The sequence below is a fragment of the Crotalus tigris genome, unplaced genomic scaffold (genome assembly GCF_016545835.1).
Source record: "Crotalus tigris isolate CLP2741 ecotype Arizona unplaced genomic scaffold, ASM1654583v1 scf7180000019147.1630427, whole genome shotgun sequence".
Taxonomy (NCBI): Eukaryota; Metazoa; Chordata; class Lepidosauria; order Squamata; family Viperidae; genus Crotalus; species Crotalus tigris.
Genome location: NW_024097401.1, coordinates 554,606 through 566,722, shown reverse-complemented (window position 1 = coordinate 566,722; position 12,117 = coordinate 554,606). Strand labels below are relative to the sequence as shown.

At 42.5% G+C, this 12,117-nt stretch overlaps 1 protein-coding gene across 5 annotated transcripts in view; it reads right to left on the bottom strand.

Annotated features, from left to right (window-relative positions):
* Positions 1-10,050, bottom strand: part of NDST2 (N-deacetylase and N-sulfotransferase 2) — a 58,237-nt gene extending 48,187 nt beyond the window's left edge. For 3 of the 5 annotated variants that reach the window (XM_039359972.1, XM_039359973.1, XM_039359971.1), the window contains exon 1: positions 9,756-10,044. The gene's annotated coding sequence lies outside the window, so the exon portion shown is untranslated. Of the gene's footprint in view, positions 1-9,755 lie in introns of all 5 variants that reach the window. The other 2 variants (XM_039359974.1, XM_039359976.1) reach the window with 2 other exon arrangements.
* Positions 10,051-12,117: the final 2,067 nt, after the last annotated feature.

Sequence of the window (12,117 nt, the reverse complement as noted above, 5' to 3'; positions counted from 1 at the left end):
AAGGTTGAGAACCACTGACTTAGAACCATTCGTTTAGCAAAGTTACAACAGCACTGAAAACACTTTTCAGTCATAAGTCACTACTTATGACCAGTCTTCACAATTAAGACTGTGACAGTATCCCCATCAAAATTTGGGTACTTGGCAACCGCCATGTATTTACGGCAATTACAGCATCCTGGGTCTATCCAAACTCCATTTGCAACCTTCTCAGCTGGCTTCCAGCAAGCAAAGACAGTAGGCCGGGGTAGGCCACCTTGGCTCTTTTATGACTTGTGGACTTCAACTCCCAGAATTCCTGAGCCAGCCATGCTGAGGGGAAAGGGAGAGGTTTCCAAACTGAGCCATGCTGGCTCAGGAATTCTGGGAGTTGATGTCCACGCGTCATAAAAGAGCCAAGATTGCCTACCCCTGTCCAAAGCATGGATCAAGTTATGATTATAACTACAGCTTGTTATAAGTTAATTTACCTGAACCATGATCTGACAAGCCTGGACTAATGGCTAAAGTTATGTAGCCAGTAGTCTTCTAGGAAAATAAAGCCAATTCCAGAGCACCCTCTCCAATTCTCCCTCCAAGCGCCTGTAGTTTTTAGGGGGGGGGAAGGACTGCTGGAAGAGCTTCCTCTCCCTCTATGGGTTGGTCCCAATGTATCCGGGGGACGGGCTGATCTTTGCAAAAAGCCCACCAGCACAAAGGTTGCTGGGATACCATGAAAACCACTAAGGATCTGATAATTCATATCCTGCTTTACAGAATCACCAAGGCGACCTTTAGGGGTGACAGCCTTAACTGTGATTAATGCATGTTTTAGTATGTTGTACGAATGCTGAGTAGCTAGATTCATATTTCATAGCATAGTTTATGGAAGGAACTCTAATAATGGATGGCTTATACACCACACTGCAAGCACCTTCTGGCTTAGTATTGAGATTCTCAAGCTTTGGGCTCCAATTGCTGTCAAAAATAATAAATAAATAAAATTGTCCAATTGCATTCTGACAAGACTTCCCCTGATAAACTGGGCTCCCATTTGCTAGGGTTTGCTGGCCTCCTGTTGCAAGGCATCCTTGAGCCGAGGTGGCGCAGCAGTTAGAGTGCAGTACTGCAGGCCACTTTAGCTGACTGTGTTCAGCAGGTCAGCGGTTCAAATCTCACCGGCTCAAGGTTGACTCAGCCTTCCATCCTTCCGGGGTAGGTAAAATGAGGACCCAGATTGTTGGGGGCAATGTGTATATATATATATATACACATTGCTTACTGGTGTACACCGCTTAGAGAGTGCTTGCACTTAAAGCGGTATATAAGTCTCATAAATAAATAAATAAATCCTTCCACCCATGATGGGGAAGAGTCACCATACCTGTGCTGCCTGGCTCAGGGTCAGTGTGTAATGTAGGAGCCCAGGAAAGGCTGTTCTTGGAAGATGGGAAGCCTAAATCCTGGATGGATGACTTCAGGTAGCACCTAGGAGTGGTTGGCTTGTGCTGGGCACCTGCACCCATATTATGGCTTAGCATAACATGTGGACCAGGTTAATTTGTTTGGGTTTGGTTGAAAATGACCACCAACCCTCATCATTTGCAAATCAGCTTTGTTGTTAGTTGCGAAGTCGTGTCCGACCCATCGCGACCCCATGGACCACGTTCTTCCAGGCCTTCCTGTTCTCTACCATCTTCTGGAGTCCATTGAAGCTCACGCCTACTGCTTCCGTGACTCCATCCAGCCACTTCATTCTCTGTCGTCCCCTTCTTCTCTTGCCCTCCATCTTTCCCAGCATTAGGCTCTTCTCCAGTGAGTCCTCCCTTCTCATTAGATGGCCAAAGTACTTGAGTTTCAACGTCAGGATCTGGCCTTCTAAAGAGCAGTCAGGGTTGATCTCCTCTAGGACTGACCAGTTTGATCGCCTTGCAGTCCAGGGGACTCGCAGGAGTCTTCTCCATCAGCGTGAACAAGCAGACCTACATAGCTTCCAGCTCTGTTCCCTGGGACAGAACCTCAACAGCCTCACTTGGCCAGTCCAGGATAAGGGAGATAATTGGATATCAACAATACAGGATGATACCAAACCCCAAACTGGCAGATGACCTCACCCAGTCTCATGTAGGTGTTGAAAAAGAAGTGAGACAGAAAGGAAACAGCTAGAGAACAATCTCTCCCTACCTACCAATATTGTCTGAAACTAACCCTAGAGCAGGGGTAGGCAACCTTGGCTCTTTTATGACTGGTGGACTTCAACTCCCAGAATTCCTGAGCCAGCCATGCTGAGGGGAAAGGGAGAGGTTTCCAAGCTGAGCCATGCTGGCTCAGGAATTCTGGGAGTTGAAGTTCACGAGTCATAAAAGAGCCAAGGTTGCCTACCCCTGCCCTAGAGAAAGGAAGAGAACTATCATAAAACATTGCCCCCAATCCCCAATCTACTCATATCAACTTTCCCATTTTGGGAAGTTTATGGGTCAATAGCTACTAGGCAAGAGGCAAGGATAAAATACAGCTCTAGGCCAACATTATTGACCTACTCCTTCTTTAATTTAAATAAAACAACCCTGTAAAATTATTAATCAAATAACAGGTGAGGGAAAAACTTTATGCAAGCCACTTTTATGGTGAATTCGTTCAATAGTGACTAATAAATTAAATCACTGGTACTAATGATGAACCTGATTAAAATTAGTTCCAGCCAAGGGTCTAAAACAGGAACTCTAATTTCCATTGGCTTGTGTAGGACATGCAGGTTTGACCTGCCTATCAAAGACTATGCTAGAAGACTATTTAAGGGCCTTTGGAAGTGGACCCTTCTCATGCCCTATGAAACATCTTCCCCCTCCAGATCTGCCAGAGAAAGCTCGAACAGCATTCTTCAAAATGAAAAAGGTCTTCTGCAGTCACGACATAAGCCTAAGATCGAAAACCAGGCTTGTCAGATGTTATATTTTTTCTATCCTGTTCTATGGAGTAGAGAGTTGATCTTTGACAGAAGGCCACCTGAAGAGACTAGAAGCATTTGAAATGTGGATTTACAGGCGGCTGTTACGTATAAGCTGGGTGGACAAGATCAGAAATGAGGAGGTGATCAGCCGCCTGGGAAAGCCAAGGGAAATCATCAAAACAATTAAAAAACAAAAGTTAGAATATTTCGAACATGTGACGCGACACCCAGAAAAATACGGCATACTCCATTTAATCCTGCAGGGAAAGATTGAAGGCAAACGAGGTCCAGGCAGAAGAAGAACATCGTGGCTTCCAAACCTAAGGGACTGGTCTGGACAAAACTCAGCAGCACTTTTTCGTGCGGCTGCTGATAAAAACAGGATTGCCAACATGATCGCCAACGTCCGATAACGGATATGGCACAAGAAGAAGGTCCTTAAAAACTGTCTATCCCCAGGCATTGGGATAGGGAGAGGCCACAGTGAAAGGAGGGCGTTGTAGTCTGCATTGGGGAAGTTTAGTTCCGGTTTCAGGTTTTGAGTTTACCAGTTTGATTGTTTTGTTTCTATTGTTTATACATGTTGTTTTTATTCTTTGGTTGTGAGTCACCCAAAGTTGGTTTTTTTTTTAAAAAAAATATTTTTTGTATCCCGCCCTTATTATTTTTATAAATAATTCAAGGGGCAAACATATCTAATATTCCTTCCACTTATTTTCTCCACAACAATAATCCTCTGAGGTGAATCGGCATAAGAGCGAGCATGACAGACCCAAGGTCACCCAGCGGGCTTTGATGGCTAAGGCAGGACTAGAACTCACCAACTCCTGATTTCTAGCATGATGCTTTTTCATTACTAGCCCAAACTGGCTGGCTAAATAAATGGTTTTAAATAAATAAATAACTCTTAGCACACCTCTTTTATGATGCTTCTCCCTAAAATGATGAAATACGTGTTGTAGTGTCATAATGCACGTTCCGTTTTTTTTTTTTTTTTTTTTTTTTTTTTTTTTTGTTGTTGTTGTTATTTGGGTCACAACATCCCATGCCAATATATAACAAGCAGACTTGTGTCGTGATTCTTGTTTCATCACTTGCCCCTCCTGTGGACGCCCATGATTACAGAGAAATATTACTTCTCCGTATGGATAGACATGTTTACCAAAAGAAATAAAAAAACTGGACACTCCTTTCCTTTGTACTTCTAAATCCATGCATCCACATCTCCACAAGCACCAGCATAAATTTTTAATATTTATTTATAATTGTGCTTTTTTTCCCCTCTCTCCTGTTTTGTGACCTTTGTGAAAAGGTTCAGGAAGACAGACATGAACATATTGCTGTTTTAGGAGAGTCATTTCTGCCATTTCTTTAAATCCCAAGCACTGTTTTCCTCCGTGATTCATGCAATTCATTAACTGCATAAAAAATAGAAACAATGCAAGTAAATTTAGGTGATCTTAAAATTGCATTTAATTTGGGTATCCCTTGCAAGCACGTTCAAGGCAAACAGTGGCATTGGAATAAAATAAGCACATGTCGAAAAAATATGTCCCTGTATAGTTAAGGGAACTACCTCAATAAAAAAAAAAAAATCCAGCCTGTGGAACATTTTCATGTAAATTAACACTTTCTACATTTTTATTTTCTTGAGATATTTCAGCTCAAATTATTTCCAACTCAATGACTTTTCAAGTAATTTACTTTTTGAAGTAAAGAATGCGAAACGCTTTCAGAGTTAACCTACCAGAAAATCTGCATTTATTTTAATTGGAGGGCAGGAAGCATTTTTATGCTTGGTAGAGAGAAAGTACCAAGTGGCACTTAGATTCAGCTGGCAGTAAAGTGTTGTGTTTCACATATATATCACTTCTCCCAGTCATATTGTTATGAGACACCAAGTGGAATTTCATTCAATTATTCTAACTATGGTCAATTATAAATCAGCCACATCACATGTTTATGCTTAGATAATTATAAAGTAGATAATCAATATTTTGTAACATGCAGTGGCAATTAAGAATCTGCTATAAATTGACTATCCAAAAGGAGACGCAAGCTCGCATAAATATTGATGATCTGGAATGTAAAACATTATGCCTTTCCCCTTTTGCATTTGCACAATAAAATTCGGTCATGTTTTCCCCTGATCTAAAAGTAATGGATACCGCTAAGTATGTCTCAACATATTTCAGAGAGTAAGTAATACTCCCATATATATATGGGTTTAGGAACAGAAATATATAATACTATTTTTCTGTTAGAATGACAGTACCCTCGATTGTAATGAGGTTTCTCTCACATATCTAACACCTGTATTTGCCCAACTTGTTTTGACCCCTTGAAAACTGAATCACTTATCTGAAGCTCCTTAAAATATTCATATAATAAAAGGACAAGCTTTTTCAATTAAAAGGGATATTTCTGTCCCTTTGTGACCTATTTCCCTCTTGAAAAGAAGGTAAGTGGGGTGACATATTTTCAGTGGAGAAACAAAACTCTAGAAATCACCTGACAGTATTGATTAGAATGGTAATATCTTAACTCATCAAAATAACACAAATAAATGAGCAAACAGGAAATAACTCCGAGGAAGCAGACACAATTTCTCGATGCAAAGTAATTAAATACATAATAACCCATCCCTCTAAATTAGAATTTTAAGGTTATCTAATATAACTATTTTAAAAATACACCGAAAGCCACAAAGGAAAGCAATTAAAAACATGTTTCAAGCAGTATGATAGCAGAGCCTATTAGGAACCATGGAAGAAACTATTGATAAAAAGAATGAGAGGACAAACATATTCTGTATAGTAGCAATGCCAAATTAGAAGAAATGATACTAATAAGCCATTTTCTCAACTCCTTTGGAAAACTAAGCTTTGTCAACTCAATTCACATTTTGCCATGATTTAGAGCCTATAGTGGTTTGCTGATTAATGAAATTAAGTTTTCATTCCTTTCTAATATGGTCAAGCTACAAATTTAAATAACAGACCAGAAGATTTATTTACAGTAATTATTCTTCTAGCAGTGGTTTCCAAGACTTCACAGATGGAGATCCAATAGCATCAGATAGGTAAGCCCTTAGCAGGGAAGAAATTTAGAAGTGCAATATGCCTTTTATTACAGAAGGCTAATACACTAATAACCAGAATCCTTGCTGAAAATATTGACAGCTTGTTTTCAATCTGCTGTATGACAGTGATGGTGGCAAAGAAGCATTTTGCCACTACTGCATCCTTGAAGTGCCAAGAGATTTTCTGAGTAATTCAGATTTTCTGCAATCTTGTCCAACTGTAAACACTGAGGAATTTTGTGTTGTAACATTTTCTGAATGTTTTCTGAATAAAACTGCCCACATATTCTGCATTTTACACTGCTAATAATGATTCTTTACAACTGCCTCTGAAAACTGGAAATTCTCCACATCTATAGACTTCAACTCCCAGAATTCCTAACTAGCATAGCCACGGCTGAGAATTTTGAAAATCAAAGCCAATCCATTTGGAAGTAGCAGGTTTGAGGAAGACACTATCTAATGTATGTGGTTTGAGGTTAATGAATGAATCTTACCTGGTGAAAATGCACAAGGTAAGCCAGGATCATCTCGTTTTGATGAATAATGTATCAACTCGTGAATCCCAGGAGATCAATTTGGCTCTGTTCAGAGTAGCTCACAACTCTTGCCTTCCTTCGTTAGCGGTGATCAACAAGTAATACCTGTTTCTTTTTTTTTTTTTCATCACTGTTGCTGTAAAAATGGTACTGTGGCAGTTGTTCCTGAAGACCCTTGTTCTGGCCACATCAATCTTAATGGCTGCTAGCGGTAATAAATATTCCCTTTCTGGAAACAATATTCCATAATAACGTATGGCTATTTGGATCCAAAACGAGAAAGGTGCTGTCTTATCATCATGATCATCTTAATTCAAAGGCATAATTTTCTGAGACTATCTGGCTACTGTATGAGCCCAGGAAAAAATTATGAGATGTTTGGTTGTCACGCCCTTGCCAGAATCAAAGATATGGATCATAATAGTTGCAAAACCCCGATATTTGAGAATGAAAGGGCCTACTATTCCAACTACAAGACAGAAGCCTCCAAGATACTTCTATTACAACAATTTTTAGACAGATGATCATGTTAATTTGTTGCACAAAACAACAATCTTATGGCATTAGAAACTAACCAATATATTATGCCAAAAGCCTTCATGTTATGGCTGAATGATTACCCTGCATCTGCTCATCTATAACAAGAAATGGGTAGAAAACAAAGCAACGAGATCAGGAAGAAATAAAGTCCAAAAAGTACGCTAATAGTGTTAAAAGCCTAAATATAGAGTGTTATTAAAAGAAGGCTCTTGAGGAAATTTGAAATTGGTGAAATACAATTTAGAAATAAGATCAGAAATAAGATCTAAGACTTGAATCAAAATAACAAAGTTTTATCTCATTGTGCTGTTTATTAGCTTTCCAAACCCAGCAGAGTTTCATTATCAACAACACTGAAACCAACAACTCTACAGTTGAGCTTTAACAAATTATACCATCAAACGAAAGGATAAGATTTCTTGTGGCGGAAATGAACTTTTTTTTTAATCTTTGAAGATGCCACAGAGGTGGCGCTTTTGAGTAACACCGAGTTTCAAGATCAAATTCTGTGAGATTTGATACTTGGTTTTTGTTTGGTTCTTCTGATAAATTGTGTGTACCTAAAAAAAAAAGTACGTAAGAAATCATGGCTGTCAAATAGAGGATAAGCCTGGCCAACGTGAAAAATAGAGGGACAGTTTCATGTCTATTACAATAACTGCCAAAATGGTGACATGGTGCCCTGCCATCACATATGCTGCAACTATGTAGTTATGTTGTGACATGTGTGTCATCATGTCCCTCCCCTGCCCCATTGTGGATGCCCATGAATGGCTAACTCTAGAAGGTGGCCTTAGAAAGCTACCATTTAAATCCATGGTATGTTTGCTTTGGAGTCCACTGTCCTGTTCCCTGGCACTTTTCAATACTTATTCACATGAGTGAGATCACCTGGGATATGAGCTAAGAAATCAACACTATGCTGATGAGATCCATTTTTTTCTCCCTCAGATGAGAGAGTAGGTGTGCTCAGTGAGTGCTTGTAATGGATAGGCAATGTGCCAATAAGTTAATGAAATGGAAGCTCTGAGGTTTATCTACATCATGGAGTCATCCTGTTCTCTCAAAGAACAAGTGGGCAAGTGGGTGTTGCTTGACACAGCTTTGTTCTCCAAAACATATACTGATTCACAAACTATGCTAGATATAAAATAATTCGTTTTGATTTAGTGTGCTATGTGAAGCCGGTCATCAGTTTGTAAACCACGATTTTATAGTATAATATCCCAAGAAACCATGGGCTAGCAAAACACGATGTAAAGGAACGTGTTTTACGTGATCAGGATGGTATACAAGTTCTGATTTTTGGCTGTGCAGATAGTTTCACTTCATTTTTCCTACTTTTTTGTATCATTCTTAGTACCTACAAGATATTACTTGTGTGTTGCACTACTTGTAAGATACTTTGGAAACTGAAATTAGTTTTTAATAGAGTGTAAGATTGCCATATAGTAGTAACACCGTGATCTTGAGGTGATGGTCCTTCAACCGCTCTCACTCCTTTCAGACTGCCGCTTCTGTTCTCTAAATGCTGAACGGTTCAAATGTTGCCCTCAGATTTTTTTTTTATCATTTTAGATTCTGTTTAGAAACTATCGTTTCTACACTGAAAGCTAATGTGATTATTCGGAGTGTGAAGTAGAAAATAAATTATTCAGCTTAGTCATTAAAAACCAGATTTTTTTTTTTCTATAAATCTAGATTTAGTGTAATAGCAGCAGGTCTTCCAAATCTCCACCAGATTTAAATACAAGCCATTATTTCCTATTGGAGCAGATATGGAGGTCATCTGGACCTTTTTTGTGCATCCCCCTCTTATTCCACGGCTGAGCTTGTGTGGTTTCTTTGCCACTGGTATTTCACATCCCCATTCAACCAACCGCACCAAATTCCACACAAATGGCATTGTGCTTCCCTTTCCATTCTCCCCCAGTACATCAATGCCGTGTGTTTTCACTTTCAGTCTTCAGCCCTCCAAAATTCAGACAGGTTGCACACGTATTGAGTGCCCGGAGGAAGGCACCCCTTAAGTTACTACTTCCCTTGTAGCGACTTCCAAATCACCCAACTATCCTACGGCCAGCAGCAGCCAGGGGACCAAGAGGGCAAGCAAATCGCCCATTGCAACAGAACAATGATCCTTCCAGTCTAAGTTAAAGGATCGGGCGAGAGACGATGCGCAACGTTTCGGGACTCCGTGAGCTGAAGGCGGAACAATTTTTTTGGGGGGGGGGTCCTTTTCCCTGCCCGGGAACCGCGCCTGAACTCGGGGCACCGGGCAAGGCGGGAAGGGGAAAGAAGGGAAGGCGCAAAAGAAGAGCGGGGAGCCCGCGCTTGGCACTCTCCAGAGGAGCGTCCCGCATTGGGATCCATTCCCGCCAGAGCCCCCAAGGCAGGAGGGGGGTCGCCCCGGCTATTACCGCTGCCATATTGGGAGGTGGGGAGCGAGGAAGGGGGCGCTCCTTTCTCCCGAACCCCTCGGCCAGCCCTGCCCGCGGGCCTGATCGATCCCCGATCGATGGCTGAGCAGCTGGGCTTGCAGCGCCTCTGGAAGGAGCAACGCCGCCGCCGCCGCCGCCGCCGCCTCGGCTCCAGCGCTCCGGGAAGGACGTCGGAGGAGTCCGCTGCGGGCGACCGACCCCCTGCCCTTCGCCCGCCGGCTTACCTTCTCCGACGCGCGGCAGAGCCCAGGCAGGCGCCGGCGAGGCGCTCCCCCTGCCTAGCTCCCGCCGGCGGCTCCTCTCTCCCTTTCCCTCTGCGCCGTCGCCGCCGCCACCGCCCGCGCTGGGCCTCCCCGGAGCGCCGGGAGCCCCTTGGTCGGGCCGGAGCCGCCGGCAGGCTCCCTCGGCTCGGCCCCAGCTCAGCTCTCGCGAGCCGCGCGTCAGACGGCCGCCATCTTCCACTTGGAGGCGACGGGAGGAAGCGGCGAGCCGAGCCAGGCCAGGCCAGGGAGGCGGAGAGCGCCGCCTGTCCGCCCGCCCAGTCCCGCCTCTGCCAGGCTGGGGCCGCCGCCGCCGCTGAGGGGAAGGGGGAGTCGCAGACGGCGAGGGCGCTGCCTGCCCATCTCTTTCTCGGCTGCCGGGCCGGCGGGCTCTCTCGGGAAGGAAAAGCCGTTTCTCAGGCCGCCGCGGTTCCCCAACCGGGCCGCTTTATGTCGCCGCGTTACTGGGCCGCTTTCAGGCCAGCCAGGCTGGGTCGCCGTCGCCTGGCTGAGCGGCCCAACGTTGTTGTTGTTGTTACTATTATTATTATTAAGTTGGAAAAAAATTAGGTGCGCAAAGATCATTTTGCCAGTCACCAAGATCATTTTGCAACAACAACAACAACAACAACAACAACAACAATAATAATAATAATAATAATAATAATAATAATAAACAAATAAATAAAAATAATAGAAGAAAAAGTTGGAAGGGACCTTGGAGGTCATCTAGTCCAACCCCCTGCTCAGACAGGAAACCCCATACCATTTCAGACAAATGGCCATCCAGTCTCTTCTTAAAAACTTCCAGTCACCGCTTCTGGAGGCAGGTTGTTCCACTGGCTAATTGTTCTCAACTGTCAGGAAGTTTCTCCTTAGTTCTAGGTTGCTTCTCTCCTTGATTAGTTTCATGAGCGGTATGCCCCTTTTCCAGAAGACCCGAAATAGGAACCCCTCAGGGCTCTTCCTTCAACTCCCAGCCCCAAAGAACAATTCTGTGAGGAGCAGAAATTACTCTTTATTTAAAAAAAAGGGGGGGACCCAAAAGAATACTGAAATAGAATAATTTCGTAAGTATATGTGTTCTTTTAATGCTTGTGTCTCACATTTAATACAGAGACTATGTATGTCATTTATAGGTGCAAGCTTTCATCAATGCCATTATTTCTTTGATATCTTTCAATCAGGATAGAATTGGAAGGGATCTTGGAGGTCTCCTAGTAGTCCAATCCCCTGCCCAAGCAGGAGATCTTAGAAAAGATAATCAAAAATCAGATCTGCAAAGAAAGTTACAACTAGAAGGCAGCACGGGTTTGTTAAAACAGATCATGCCAAACCAATCTTATTTCATTCTTCGGCAAAGTGACTAAACTAATAGACCAGCGAAATACTGTGGACGTAGTATACTTAGACTTCAGTAAGGCATTTGATAAAGTAGACCACAACCTACTCCTTGGTAAGCTAGAAAAAGCTGGAATAGACAACATCACCACCAGATGGATCTGTAGCTGGCTGGCAAACCATACTCAATGAGTAGTCTTCAATGGCACCACATCCACATGGAGAGAAGTAAGCAGCGGGGTACCACAAGGTTCCGTCTTAGGCCCAGCACTCTTCAATATCTTCATCAATGACTTAGATGAGGGAATTGAAGGGGAACTCATCAAATTGGCAGATGACACCAAACTGACAGAAGTAGCCAACACTCCAGAAGATAAACTCAGGATCCCAAAAGATCTTGACAGACTTGAACAGTGGGCCCTATCCAACAAAATGAGTTTCAGTGTGAAGAAAAGCAAAGTTTTACATTTAGGCAGGAAAAATCAAAGGTACAAGTACAGATTGGGCGAGACCTGGCTTAAAAACAGTAACTGTGAGAGGGACCTTGGAGTCCTAGTGGACGATCACTTGACTATGAGCCAGCAGTGTGCAGCAGCAACCAAAAAAGCTAATACAATCCTGGATTGTATAAACAGAGGCATAGAATCAAGATCACACAAAGTATTAGTGTTTATAAAGATATTGAAGAGTACTGGGCCTAAGATGGAAGTACCCTGCTGCTCATTTCCCTCCATGTAGATGTAGTACCATTAAGGACTACTTGTTGAGTAAGGTTTGTCAGCCAGCTACAAATCCATGTGGTGGGGATGGTGTCTATCCCACATTTTTCTAGTTTACCAAGAAATACATTGTGGTCTATTTTGTCGAATGCCTTGCTGAAGTCCAAATATACCATGTCCACAGCCTTTCTAGTTTAGTAACTTTGTCAAAAAATAAAATCAGTTTGGTTTGACATAATCTGTTTTTAACAAACCTGTGCTGGCAA